Source organism: Petaurus breviceps, unplaced genomic scaffold, assembly GCF_028583685.1.
Source record: "Petaurus breviceps papuanus isolate PSGF00001 unplaced genomic scaffold, PetGlider_PUasm1.0 183, whole genome shotgun sequence".
NCBI classification, from domain to species: Eukaryota; Metazoa; Chordata; class Mammalia; order Diprotodontia; family Petauridae; genus Petaurus; species Petaurus breviceps.
In genome coordinates, this window is record NW_027185791.1 from 7,051,387 (window position 1) to 7,064,320 (window position 12,934).

At 37.0% G+C, this 12,934-nt stretch overlaps 1 pseudogene; it reads right to left on the reverse strand.

Moving 5' to 3' along the window:
- Positions 1 to 2,355: 2,355 nt before the first annotated feature.
- On the reverse strand, positions 2,356 to 3,192 carry LOC138160897 (cyclin-Q-like; annotated as a pseudogene).
- Positions 3,193 to 12,934: the final 9,742 nt, after the last annotated feature.

Consider the following 12,934-nt stretch of genomic DNA (forward strand, 5'->3'; position numbering starts at 1 on the left):
ATTTGCATAGTTTCCTCAAGCTAAAAGAAATGAATTACACTGAAGCTCTTGGTTGGTCCCTTCAACTTCATAATTAGGTGTTTAGGTGACCCTGTCAAAGATAACTTATTGCTGCCTGTTACAGGATGACCCACAACCTGAGAAAGCTAGATGAACTATAGAAAGGGTCCACCCTCTCTCTTTTTGAGCACACTACTTTTGGGATCTGACAGCTTTCCATCAGATTTCCAGTGAGAGCTATGAGGCTCCATCAGCAAGAGCGCATAGGTAATCCTAAAACTGGACCCCTAGTACATAGCTGTGTCTTCCCTTTTGGATTTCTTTCTCTCAGTACAAGTCACCAAAGAGTAATTCTGTAAGCTGATTATTTTCAGTGTCTGTGTCCAGCTCATAGATCTGAGAATTTCTAGGTTTCTAATTTTCTGAAATATGATGTATTAGAGATGTGCCCTGCTACTATATTGCTTCTCAGAGGAAATAAAAACCAAAAAGATCATTCTGAATCTAAAATTATTGAAGGGCCATTCCTGGTTGAGTAGGAGATCAGATCTTTGAGTTTTTTGAACAATTCACATCAAAGTTAAATATGAAATATCCATTCTACAACTTCACAAAATTGTCTTTACCTCATAGGAAAGAATGATAATATGATTTATTATTGTACTATGTTTTAACTACTTATTAAAGGGCATTTATAAATCCTTTGGGGTTTAAATCCTTTCTCTCACAGAAGAGGAAATAAATAGCTAGTGGCATTATCCCTAATATTCACTTTGTACATTGAGACTTTTTCTGAGAAGGGATATTGCTAATCTTTATAGGGTAAACCTAAGATGTGAACCACACCTGATATGCGGTAAATAGTTCTCTAAGGAAAAAAAAAATAAAAACTAGCTCCATTTCTTTTGGGCCAGGCCAACCTTGAGATGAATCTACATTCTTTGTGAGTCTAGAGTAGGTGCCCCAAATGCAAAAGGGTAACTGGTCCATAGGTTTAAATATAAGTATAAAATTTATGTTAGAGCTGGAAAGAATATTAAGGTTCATCTAGACCTAATCCTCTCATTTTATTCGCAAAGAGATCAAGAACCCAAGAAGTTAAATGAATTTCTGAATAACAGTAAGAGTGTGAATTTCTAATTAATTTATGGAATTGCTAATTAATGGGGGCAAATATTAGGGTTCTTAAATTACTTGACAAGAAAGACCCAATGGCAGCAGGAAGAGAGACTGCAATCACAGCAATCAGGCAAAGAGGACAAATGACACAGGAAGTATAGAGACAAGTGGTAAAAGGAATATAGAGGTAGAAGGTGTGGGAACAGGACTTGGGTGGTGAAGGAAGGAAGGCAGTATAGGGAAGAAAATAGGGAGGAGAGAGTCCTCCAGAGATTTGACTCATCAGCATAAATGGAGATGAAGATGGAAGAGTGAAGGGAGTAGCAGGTGGGGCAGAAGTTTGAGATCTAGCTTTTATAACATTTTGGTGAGGGACAAAATAACTCTTATCTGTGTCACCTTGGAGTTAGTTAATTAGCATATCTAATTATCGCAACATTGTGAGTAAAACTTTCAAATTAACATAACTACTTTATCACACAATTATTAGCACCATTTGGAATGCTGCTAGTCTTAGTGAGGATGTCTGAAACTTATCTGAGATCTATATATCAAAAGAAATGGACAGTTTTCTCTGATTCAACACCTAGTATAAGGATGTGAATTCTGGTAAATATGATACAGCTTGCTCCTTCAGTCATTAGGGCAGTCTATATAGGACTTCTAGGTTCCCTTTTGCAAGCTTACTTGCTGCTATTGTTGCTTTGTACCTGCTACCTATAAACTTACTAGACTGATAAGAAGGGGAGAGTAGCAAGGAGGACCAAAACTAGATGAAAATTTTACACAATTCTGTGTTTTTGAAGATAGGTCAAGATTGATTTTATTGCTCTCTAAAACAATGTAAATGATACCCTCAAAGTCACTAAACTATACATAGCTTTTAACTGATTACTACTCATCCTAGACATATACTTCTGAAGTTATCATAAACATAAAAAACTCATTTTTTATTAAATTAAAAAAAGTATATAAATACATTAGTGGTAGCAGTGATGACTGGATTTGCCTCTTGCTTCAGGTTAGAGAGGTGATAAACAGGTGCAAGGATTCATATGTAGTAAGTACGCTCTGGCATCACTATCCCAGTCAGATTGTTACACCTTTCCTTCAAGGAGTTCAGGGGCATTCCAGTGGGTTTAGGATTTTTTATTCTCCAATATCACTGATCAATCCTGCACTGTTAGCCACTAGCACTCAAATATCATTTAAACATTGAACATCATTTATCTTTTACTAAGGGATATTTATTTTGAAGGTATGGCAAGAACAGAAGGGCAGACATCTTCTCTCTGCCAAGATATTGTGGGCAAACTCTTTCCTGTACCACCTCAGTCCCTGAGGAAAGTGGACAGTATCATCGATGATTGACTTGGTAATGTCTTAACTAAAAACCTGCCACCAGGGCTCTTCTGCCTTGGAACCAGCAGGCACCTCTACTGCATAGCTCTGCAAAGCAAGATAGAGCACTGCTATAATTATGTGCTAGGTGGGGTAGTGAGGGCACAGTACTCTGTGATAACTGTCTGCAGCAGTGCCCAGGATGCCAGAGAGACAGGAGTCTTCTCCCAGCTATGACAATTTATCAAATTCTTTAAAGAAATAAGGTAATAGAACAGGTAGGTGTCTGTGGGGATGCTGGAAGGAGACTGGGAAATGCAAAACTCTCAGCATCAGTAATTCACACTGAACAATGCTGTCTCTCAGTTCCCAGAACCAAAAGTCCAACTTCAAAGCTTCACTCTTGGGATTTAAATATCTGTGAAAGACATTGATGATGTCCCTTGTCCTGAGGTGCTGCTCCTCCACTTTACCTGCCAAATAAATGGCTGACATGGCTTTTAATAAAGGTCTTTTGCATCTAATTTGGTCTCACAGGAAAAAAAAAATATATATATATATATGGTAAATGGTGAAGTCTGTAGCAATTGGAATGGAGTGCATCCCTAGCTTGACACTGGCCTTCATGATGAACACTGTCACTTGGAAGTGGACTTTGGCCTGGGAGGCTGGGTGCCCCTCTTTCCTCACTTCTTCAGTCTCTGCAGTGCTCTCACTCTGTGTTGACTCCATGGCTAACACCCATACTCCAATGTATACCTGGGCCCTTGGGTCCCTCAATGCCAAGCAAAAATCCAATTCAAGTCACAAGGAAGGACAAAATGAGATGAACCAAAAGAAAAAGAAACACACTATTACTATGAGGTCTTTGCAGGAATGATCTGCCCACATAGCATGGGAATTTTAAAACTATTAACCTGTTAGCGTTCATAAAAAAGATTTCCTGCCGCATACCATATATCTTTACAGTAACCTAATTGCCTGAAAGGTACAGAGAAAACAAGATTCTGCTATACTGAGTTTGTTTCTTTTTGGGAGGGGGGGTGTGGGAGGAGGGGGTTGGGCAATAAAGAAGTCTTTGACTCCACAGATTAGAACTCCACCACTTAGGGGCTCTCTTCCAATGAGGAAGGTTAATCCAAGTAGTTTGGTAGCAAGATTTCTTGATGAATGCAACCAGAAATACCACTGATAAACAACATTTCAATTCCTAGCACCAAACAAAGCATAAAAAATAAGAGAGATGCTCACCAAAGATACATGTCAGTGTCATGGAAGATGGTCTGTACAGAATAAAGTGGACAGTGAAGTCCTCTGATGTTCCTGTTTGTGGATAACATTGTGTTCATCACGTCAATCCCCAGAACATCATGGAGCTTCCATACAGGGGGAAAAAAGGATGAAAAATGTCTATTGTCCAGAATATAATATGCAGTTGTATGGCCAGGCCACTGAATCAGTGCACCAGCTCACACGCTGGAAACAGACATTGTTGGACAGCAAGTTGGGCTGACGGTCACAAAGTAGAATGGAACACGTTTGTGAAACTGCCCAGCATTCACTTTACATTTTCAACATCAACAGTATCCGTTGAACAGGTTGGGTTGAAGCTTCTTCGAGTTGTTTCCCTCCGTGTGAGAAGCTCTACATGGAGTCGGTGCCGGGCCGCCGCCGCCTTCCCCCCCCACCCCCACCCCCCAGTGGCCGCGTCCTAGGAGAGGAGGAGGAAAAGGAGGGAGAGGACCGGCCAAAGCTGATTGATTCTTCCCTCCCGAGTCCGTGTCTCGGGGGATCCCGCGGGGCTGCTGTTCCATTTCGGGGTGGTGGTGCCTCCCGGCGTGGCCCAGGGCCGTCCTCAGTTGATGCCGGTTGGGTCCCGGGCTGAGGGGGTTGCTGGGAGCCTTAGAGGACCGTGCCCATGAAGCGGGCGGGCGGCGGGGCGGGCAGGGGCTGGTGGGGGATGGAGCCCGCGGGGATGGACGATCTCTTTATCTTTAGCTACATAGACAAAGGTAGTATTTGTAGGCTCATTTTATAGATTAAGAAATTGAAGCTCAGGTCACGAAATTAGGAAACTGGGAAAAACAGAACTAAAACCGAAGTCTATCTGTGCACTGGATTTTTAAATCACATTTTAGGTTGATGGTATTTAGAACTGGAAAAGACTAAAAATCATCTAGTTTAATGCTAATTTCACAGATGAGAAAACTGAAACCCTGTAAAAGATGAAGGTATTTGTTCCAAATCACTCAGGTAAATCCAAGATTCAAATACAGATTTTCTTGATTCACAGTTAGTATCATGCAAATTACACCATGCTACCTTCAGCACTGAACTTTTAACACATTTTACATGTTTACCCACTTTCAGGAAATAGTTGTCATGAACTATGCCCTACTGTTCATTCAGAAATTTAGACAGAATTGCTTGTTTTAAACACACACACACACACACACACACACACTCCACAGCCTTTTTTTATTTGTTGTACAGACTTTTGGACCTATGTCATAAGGGAAAAGTTATATTTATATTAAAGGAAAAAAAGTCACTTAAAATATCTCTCTGAAATAATCTCTTTAAACTGTGTTTTCAATAATATTACTTCAGAAGCAAAACTGACTTTCACCTATGTAAGATATAGAGCAGGGGCTTGGAATTTCATGATCAGTGACTACTGGGTGCAGCCTAGATTCTAGTGACTAGGGTTGTATTCAAGATGATTTATTGGCAAACTGGGCCAGAAATATAACAGCCACCCATTTAGTAGAATTTAAGAGAAAAGAAGGAGAAAAAACTTCTTCCCCACTTCTTTCTGATATGATTAGTACTTGGCACTCAGGCAGACTTCCATGGTCTTCCCACAAAAGCAAAAAGTGTATCTCTTAATTCTGCACCCACCTTCAGAGTAATGCTATCTACAAGAGCAGGGAGGAGAGAGCACCCAAGTGAACATGATACTAGACCTCAAGGCCCTGGATTCCTCCTTTGCTTTTTTGATTCATCTCTAAATCTTTCATCACTGAATCTTCTTCCTCAGGGATGAATGTTTCTGGTCCCATTGTCTTCCTCATAAGTTTGAAAGGCTAGGATATTCTGAGATTGTGTGCCTGGATGCCCAGGGTGAGGAGGTACTTAATGTATCATAGAGGAGAATCCAAATTGTTGCAAACAGAAGACATTTGGAAAGTGCTATAGCTGAAAGTGCTAAGAAAGCCCAAGACACACATCTGAGTTGTGCTGTAAACACAGGTCAGGAAAGAAAGCAAAATAAGTGTTAAGCAATTCCACAATGTCATTTGGGAGAGTAAAACAGGCACAGCAGCATATTAATTCATGCTTATGAGCGTGTTGCATTTTAAATATTTTTGTTGTTATTCTTGGAGGAAATAAATAACTGTTTTGCTTGATTTTTTGCTGTACCTACTTTGTATACTGAGTCATTTTGTAGAACACACTTTCCTCTTCCCTTTTAAGGCATACTCTATATAAGTCATAGCTAAGTTTTGTTGTAAAGATTCTCCCCCCCCCCCAATTAAAAAATAATGATTCATCAAATCAGAGAATCTAAGGTAAGACTCTTTGGGGTTAGAGTCACACTTGGTCCTGGTTTATAAAAAAATAAATAAAATAAAATAAAATAAAACCATGATTCCCTTAATGCAACATAGGCTCCATGGTTTGTACAGCCATATTAAGTAATCAAAAAAAAGCTGGTCAGATAACTTTTAAAAGCAAGAGAATTCAGACCATTAAATTCCTGAATGGAAAGTAAACCACAGATCTAAACAAATAAGTTGTATATGCCATAGCGATTCATTCCAGGAAAGATTTTCTTAAAATATGGTGACAATGTATCTTCTAGGCTCTCAATATCCCAGTGTGGAAAATGCTTTCCCAAGAAAAGGAGATTAGTACCCAAAAGTTAGAGCCATTTTCTGAGAGTGGCTATCCCTAGGGCTATAGGGACAGAATTTTTCATGATAGTGTTTCTAAAATTTCTAATTAATTCCACCAGTTGCCTCAAATATACTACATATTTGCTGCAGTGCCTGTCACATAGTAAGCTCTTAAAAAATATTTGTTCCCTTTTCATTATTGTAGGTGAGCCAGATACATAACCTAATACTAAAGTCTTTGTCAACCAATAGCATTTTCCTCTGACAAACTGAAATCAGAACATTTATAGGCCCAGAAACAATTGCTGAAAATCCTGCAAAATCCACATTGTGTAAAAAATCTATAATAATGTAACCAGTGGATTCAGTTTTCTTTTAACCCTAGTTCATCACTTTAGCCCTTATAGCACAAATACACATACATACATACATACATACAAACATACATATATATACATATATTTCATAATCATATTGATTCTAGCCAGAGTATATACTTATTTCCTCTTCACTGGAGTGTATGACCTTTTTAAATTTCAAGTATTGTCACAACAGTCAGTTCTATTGACAAATTCTAAGCTATAGGGGCTATAATTTCAAACTATCTTAAAATATTTTTTATATAGTAAATACATATGGTTTATGTTTCTCACATACTTTCATATGTCCATTCTGTCACTCAATCCCTGTTGAAGATGAACCTCTTTTTTTCTTTGATATGAAATGTAAGGTTTTTTTCTTAATAATTTCTACTTAGCCTACTTAAAAAGTTTTCATGAATGCCTTCTTTGATAATTTTATTGGATCTTATTCTTTCCAAAGGTTCATGACATACTTCTTACATTAATTTTTTAGAAACTGATACACTACAATCTATTAATCAGTTTAAAAATATACCATTTATTAAGCACCTACTGTGTGACAGAAATTATGCTAAGTGCTGGGAATATATAAAAGATAAAAAACAAAAACCAGTCCCTGACCACAAGGAGGATACAATTTAATTGGGGAAGTAACTATGGATAGATAGACAGACAGACAGATAAATAGATATAGAGAGATATCAATATGTATCAATATCTATCTGATAAATAAGAGATAATTAATAGGTGGAAGGGAACTGGAATTCAGAAGGATTGGTGAAGGCTTCCTAAAGAAGGCGATATTTTAGTAGGGACTTAAAGAAAACTAGGAGGATTAGAGTAGAGAAGGGAAAGCATTCCAGGCATGAGGGACAGTGAGAGAATATGCCTGGAGCCAAGACATAGATATTATGTAAATGAAATAGCTGAAGGCCACTGTTTCTTGTCACACAGTCAAGCATTTCCTTCTTTTTTCACATTTTTATCTTTTTTTTCCCTTTCTTTTCCCGGTGGCTATTGCATTCATATTAGGGAAAATGTCTTCATTAACTTATCCCCAGTGTGGACAAAATCATTTTCCAGAATGGTTACAAGTAATTCAAAATTCATCAGTGTGCACGAGCCATGTCAATTGCTCCTCCCAATAGCAAAAGCAGAGAAATCAAAGAAATAATGGCAGATGAAATTCAATATAGAAAAATTCAGATGAACTATTTTTTATCCAATGCTGTTAGGTCTTTATATGAGACTAGTCAATGGGACTGAAAATTAACTTGAACAGAACATTTAAAAATTGCTTTTGGTCTTAACTCTTTTGGGGTATTTGATCAGACTAGTTACTTTTTCTGCTATTTGGCTTGACTCATGTTGTAACTGATTTTTTTCTATGATTTCTCAGGGTACACAAGACTTGAAACTTTTAGTATTCAGAAATTTCATTTGTTTTGGGAAATAATGGTATGATGGTAGACATTCTCAAATTGTGACTTTAAACATATAAAGCTAAAAATTGGGAAGCTATGTTGAAAATTAATCCTTCTGGGACAGAGTCAAGATGGTGGATATTACAGAATAGGAAATGGAAGAATCCACTGATCACCTGTTGGGAAAAATTTCAAAATAAAAACTCCCAGGAATATCAGCCAAATTATAGGATTACCATGTCAAGGAGAAAATGTTGTAAGCAGCAAGAAAGAAACAATTCAAATGTCATGGAGTCATAATCAGAATAATTCAGGATTTAGCAGTTTCTAGATTAAATGATCAGAAGCTAGGAATATATTCCAGAAAGGAAAGGAACTCGGATTACAATCAAGGATCATCTACCCACAAAAACTGAATATTATCTTTAGGGGAGTGGGAAGAATGTACACTCAAAAATAGAGGGTTTTCAAACATCGCTGATGAAAAGATCAGAGCTGAAAAGAAAATTTGACTTTCAAATATCAGACTCAAGAGAAACATAAAAAAGATAAATAGGAAAAAGAAATCCTAAAGAATTCAGCAGTTTTAAACTGTTTACATTCCTACATGGGAAGATGATACTTTCAACTACTAAGAACTTTATTATTATTAAGGTAGTTAAGAGGAATATATAGAGAGGGCACAAGTGTTAATTGATTCTAATGGGATGACATCCAAAACAATTGAGATCAAGGGGAGAAAAAAAGGAATTCACTGGGAGAAGTGGGAAGGAAGAGATAAAATGGGATGAATTATTTCACATAAAAGAGGCAAAAAGAGCTTTTCTGGTGGAGGAGAAGATGGGGAAGTGGTGGACAATGCTTGAAGCTTACTTTCACTGGAATTGACTCAAAGAGGGAATATCATACGCACTTAGTTGGTTGTTGAAATTTATATTATCCCATGTAATGGTAATAGGAATTTTAAAATCTTCTCTGATCCTTAATAATCCTAAGGGAATTTGAAGACCTTCCCTGTTTCAAAGATATCCCCTGCCCCCTAACAGGCTGAATATAATCACATGGAGCATGTGGTGGGAGGAGTTTGCTAAAGGGTAGACAGAGCCCACAGAAAACTGAGAGACAGAGCAGCTAGATGGTGGGAGAAACAGGATGCACCCAGAGAAACAGCTAGGCTTGTGAGTGTTGGTTTGTGGGAAGGCTAAAAGATGGTGAGGCTCCATGCTGTGTTTTGGGTGTATTAACTTCTTTGGTACTATGATCTGTTCAACTTTCTGGTTGAATTTCTGGATTAGGTTTTCTGGTGTCTGGATAAATGTTTTATTTCTGTCTTCGATATGGAGAGTTTGTTATATCTGGCAATTGAGAACTATGCTGGCATATTTACAGCCCCTGTCAGTGCTATGAATATTGCACTGGTGCTACACCCCATTGGGAAAGAGAATCAAAGTTGGGGGGAAAGAGAAGGAAACAAAGGATGAAGGAAGGGAGGGTGACTGGGGGAGGTTGTGGTCTGTAGCAAAACACTTTTGAGGAGGGATAAGATGAGAAGAAAGAGATAGATAAACAAGAGGAGGAAGTAGGATGAAGGTAAATGCACAGTTATTAATCATAACAGTGAATGAGAATGGGTTGAACTTACTCATGAAACAGAAGTGATGATCAGAGCTGAATTCATGGTTTAAAACTACAAGGTGATAGTATAATCAAATTAGGGGAGTATGGAAAAGTTTACCTATCAGCTCTATGCATAATGGAAGAATTTATAACTAAACAAGAGATATAGACCATCACAGAATGTAAAATGGATAATTTCGATAAAGTTAAATTGAAAAGTTTTTTGCAGAAACCAAAACAATGCAGCCAAAATGAAAAGGAAGGTGAAAACTGGAGAAAACGTTTCACAAAAATTTTCTCTGTAATGAAGTCATTTCTACAACAGATAAATGACTAAGTGAAATTATAAGAATGCATGTCCTTCCCCATATGCTAAATGGTACAAGTGTATGAAAACACAGTTCAGGTTGTATCGACATGAAGAAATCAAAGCTATCTAGAATTATATGAAAAAATGAGCTAAATTCATGTTGGTTAGAAAAAATGCAAATTAAGAGAAATGATGTATGACCTCATACTTATCAAACTGACTGATATGAAAGAAAAGGATAATAACAAATGTTAAAGGTGATATGGGAAAATTGGGAAATAATGCATCGTTAATGGAGCTGTTTAGTGATCTAACCATTTTGGAGAGCAATTTGGAAGTATGTCCAAAAGGCTGCAAAACATATATACTCTTTATCTAGCAATACCACTACTAGGTTTGTATTCCAAAGATATTTATTGAAAGAAATAAAAAGGACTTAATGTGTACAAAAATATTTATAGGAGCTGTGTTAATGGTGACAAAGAACTGGAAATTGAGGGGATGTCCATAAATTGAGGAATGGCAAGGGCAACTAGGTGGCACAGTGAATAGAGCATCAGTCCTGGAGTCAGGAGAAACTGAGTTCCAATCTGGTCTCAGACATTTGAAACTTACTAGCTGTGTGACGTTGGGCAAGTCACTTAACACCTATTGCCTCATCTCTCCCCTTCCCCCCCCGCAAATTGAGAAAAGACTGAACAAATTTCATATATGAATGTAATGGAATACTATTCTATAAGAAATATAAGCAGGTTGCTTTTAGAAAAGTCTGGAAAGAGATGACTGAATGCAAAAAAAGTGAGCAGAACCAGGAGAATTTTATGCCTGGGAACAGTAATATTGCACAATGATCAATTGTGAATGACTTAGCTATCCTTGGCAATACAATTATTCCAGACAATTCTAAAGGACTTATAAGGAAAAATGCTATCCATGTGCCAAGAAAGAACTGATTGAGTCTGAATGAAGATTGAAGGATACTTGCTTTTACTTTATTTTATTTTTGCTTTTTATTTTCTTTAGCCACATGATTAATATGGAAATATGTTTTGCTTTACTGCACATCCATAACATATATGAAATTGCTTGCATTTTTTGTTTTTCTTTTAATTGCTTGCATTCTTAATGATGGAATAAGGGATTGAGGGAGGGAGAGAATTTGAAATTGAAAAATTTCCAAAAATAATATGAAAATTGTTTTTACATGTGATTGGGAAAAATAAAATAATATATGAAAGAAAATGATCCTGCTGTATAATAGTAAAATGTGGCAGTCAGAGATGTATGTAGTTCTAGTACAATGTATTGCATGCGTAGTTACTTAACCAACTAAGGACACATTGCATAGAGTACTAGCCTGAAAATAAGGAAAATAAGTTCAAATCCTACATCAGACACTTCTAGCTGTGAGACCCTGAGAAGTCACTTAACCTTTCTCAACCTTATTTTGCTCATATTGAAAATGTGGTTAATGATAGCATCTACCTCTGAGGTTTGTCATGAGCATCAAATAACATATGTGAAGTGCTTTGAACATCTGAAAGCATTAAAGGAATGTTAACAATTATTAACTAATGTTTGGCACATTTAAAGCCAAATGGTAATAGTCAAAATATGCTTTTACAACTGGGAAATGTGCTTCTACTATAGTTTTTCAGAGTCTCAAATAATCCAGTTATATACCCTCTCAAGAAAGCTTAGCTAGAAAATTCTAGAGAAGATATATACCTTTAAGGGATTTTTAAAATCCCAGTTTTTATTCCCACTTTTGTAGGTATATTTTGTGCTATTTTTTTTTCAGGGAAGGGAGATACAATTTAGGTCGATTACACTATATTGATTTCCAGTGGCTAGAAAAGAGAATGAAGCATAAAGAGGAACTTTCCAAATTCCATAGTCAGAAAGACACCATTTGCCTCCACTCCAGCAGATAAAAGGATACATTCCATTCTCCAGTGGATACTTTAAAAATATGCTAGTAAGCTAAGGGAAACTAGATGGTGCAGTGGGTAGAGTGCCAGGCCTGTGGTCAAGAAGACTCATCTTCCTGAGTTCAAATCTTAGTTCATATAATTATTGTGTGTGTCACCTTGGGCTAGTCATTTAACTCAGTTTGCCTCAGCTTCTGCATCTGTAAAATGAATTGGAGAAGGAAATAGCAGACCACTCCAATATATTCAGCAAGAAAAACCCAAATGGGGCAACAAAGTGTTCAACACAGCCTAAAATGACTGAACAACAAATAAAATGAATTTTAAGATCAAGAGATAGTATAGCAAAAGCAAGAAGGAGAACTAAGGATGATATTTAATAGGGGGTGGAGTTGAGAAACAAAGGTATCTTGCTTCACTTTTCTTATTATTTCAGGGAGAAATATTTTGTCCAGTTTTGCTGATGTTAATTTAGCCAAGAAGAAACATTAAGTTTTCTTACCACTTAAGTATCAGTTTATAATATTACTCTATATGCCTAATTAATTACCAAATTGCAAAGAAAATTATAGCATATCCAAATTGTGTTTAGCAGTCTAGACACAAAGAAACTATAAGTTAAGCAGAAAGCCAGTCTAAATAATGATTGGTAAAGTCCTGAACAGCCATTTTTTATTGTATGAATTTAATCCTATAGGACACATAATTATTTCTTTTCATGCCTTTGTAAATGTCATCATGTAGAAAACTAGCAACTTTATCTGTGTGGAAAACTAGTCTCCAAAGTAAGGTATGTGTGCCTTAGGGGATGCACAGGAAAGTTTATTGGTTTGTATTGGAATTAAGGAGAGCAGTGCACAGTCTACTTTCAGGCACCACTTGCCTTTGTTGCTTCCTCTTTTTGCCTCTAGTGATGATTGTATTGGAAATT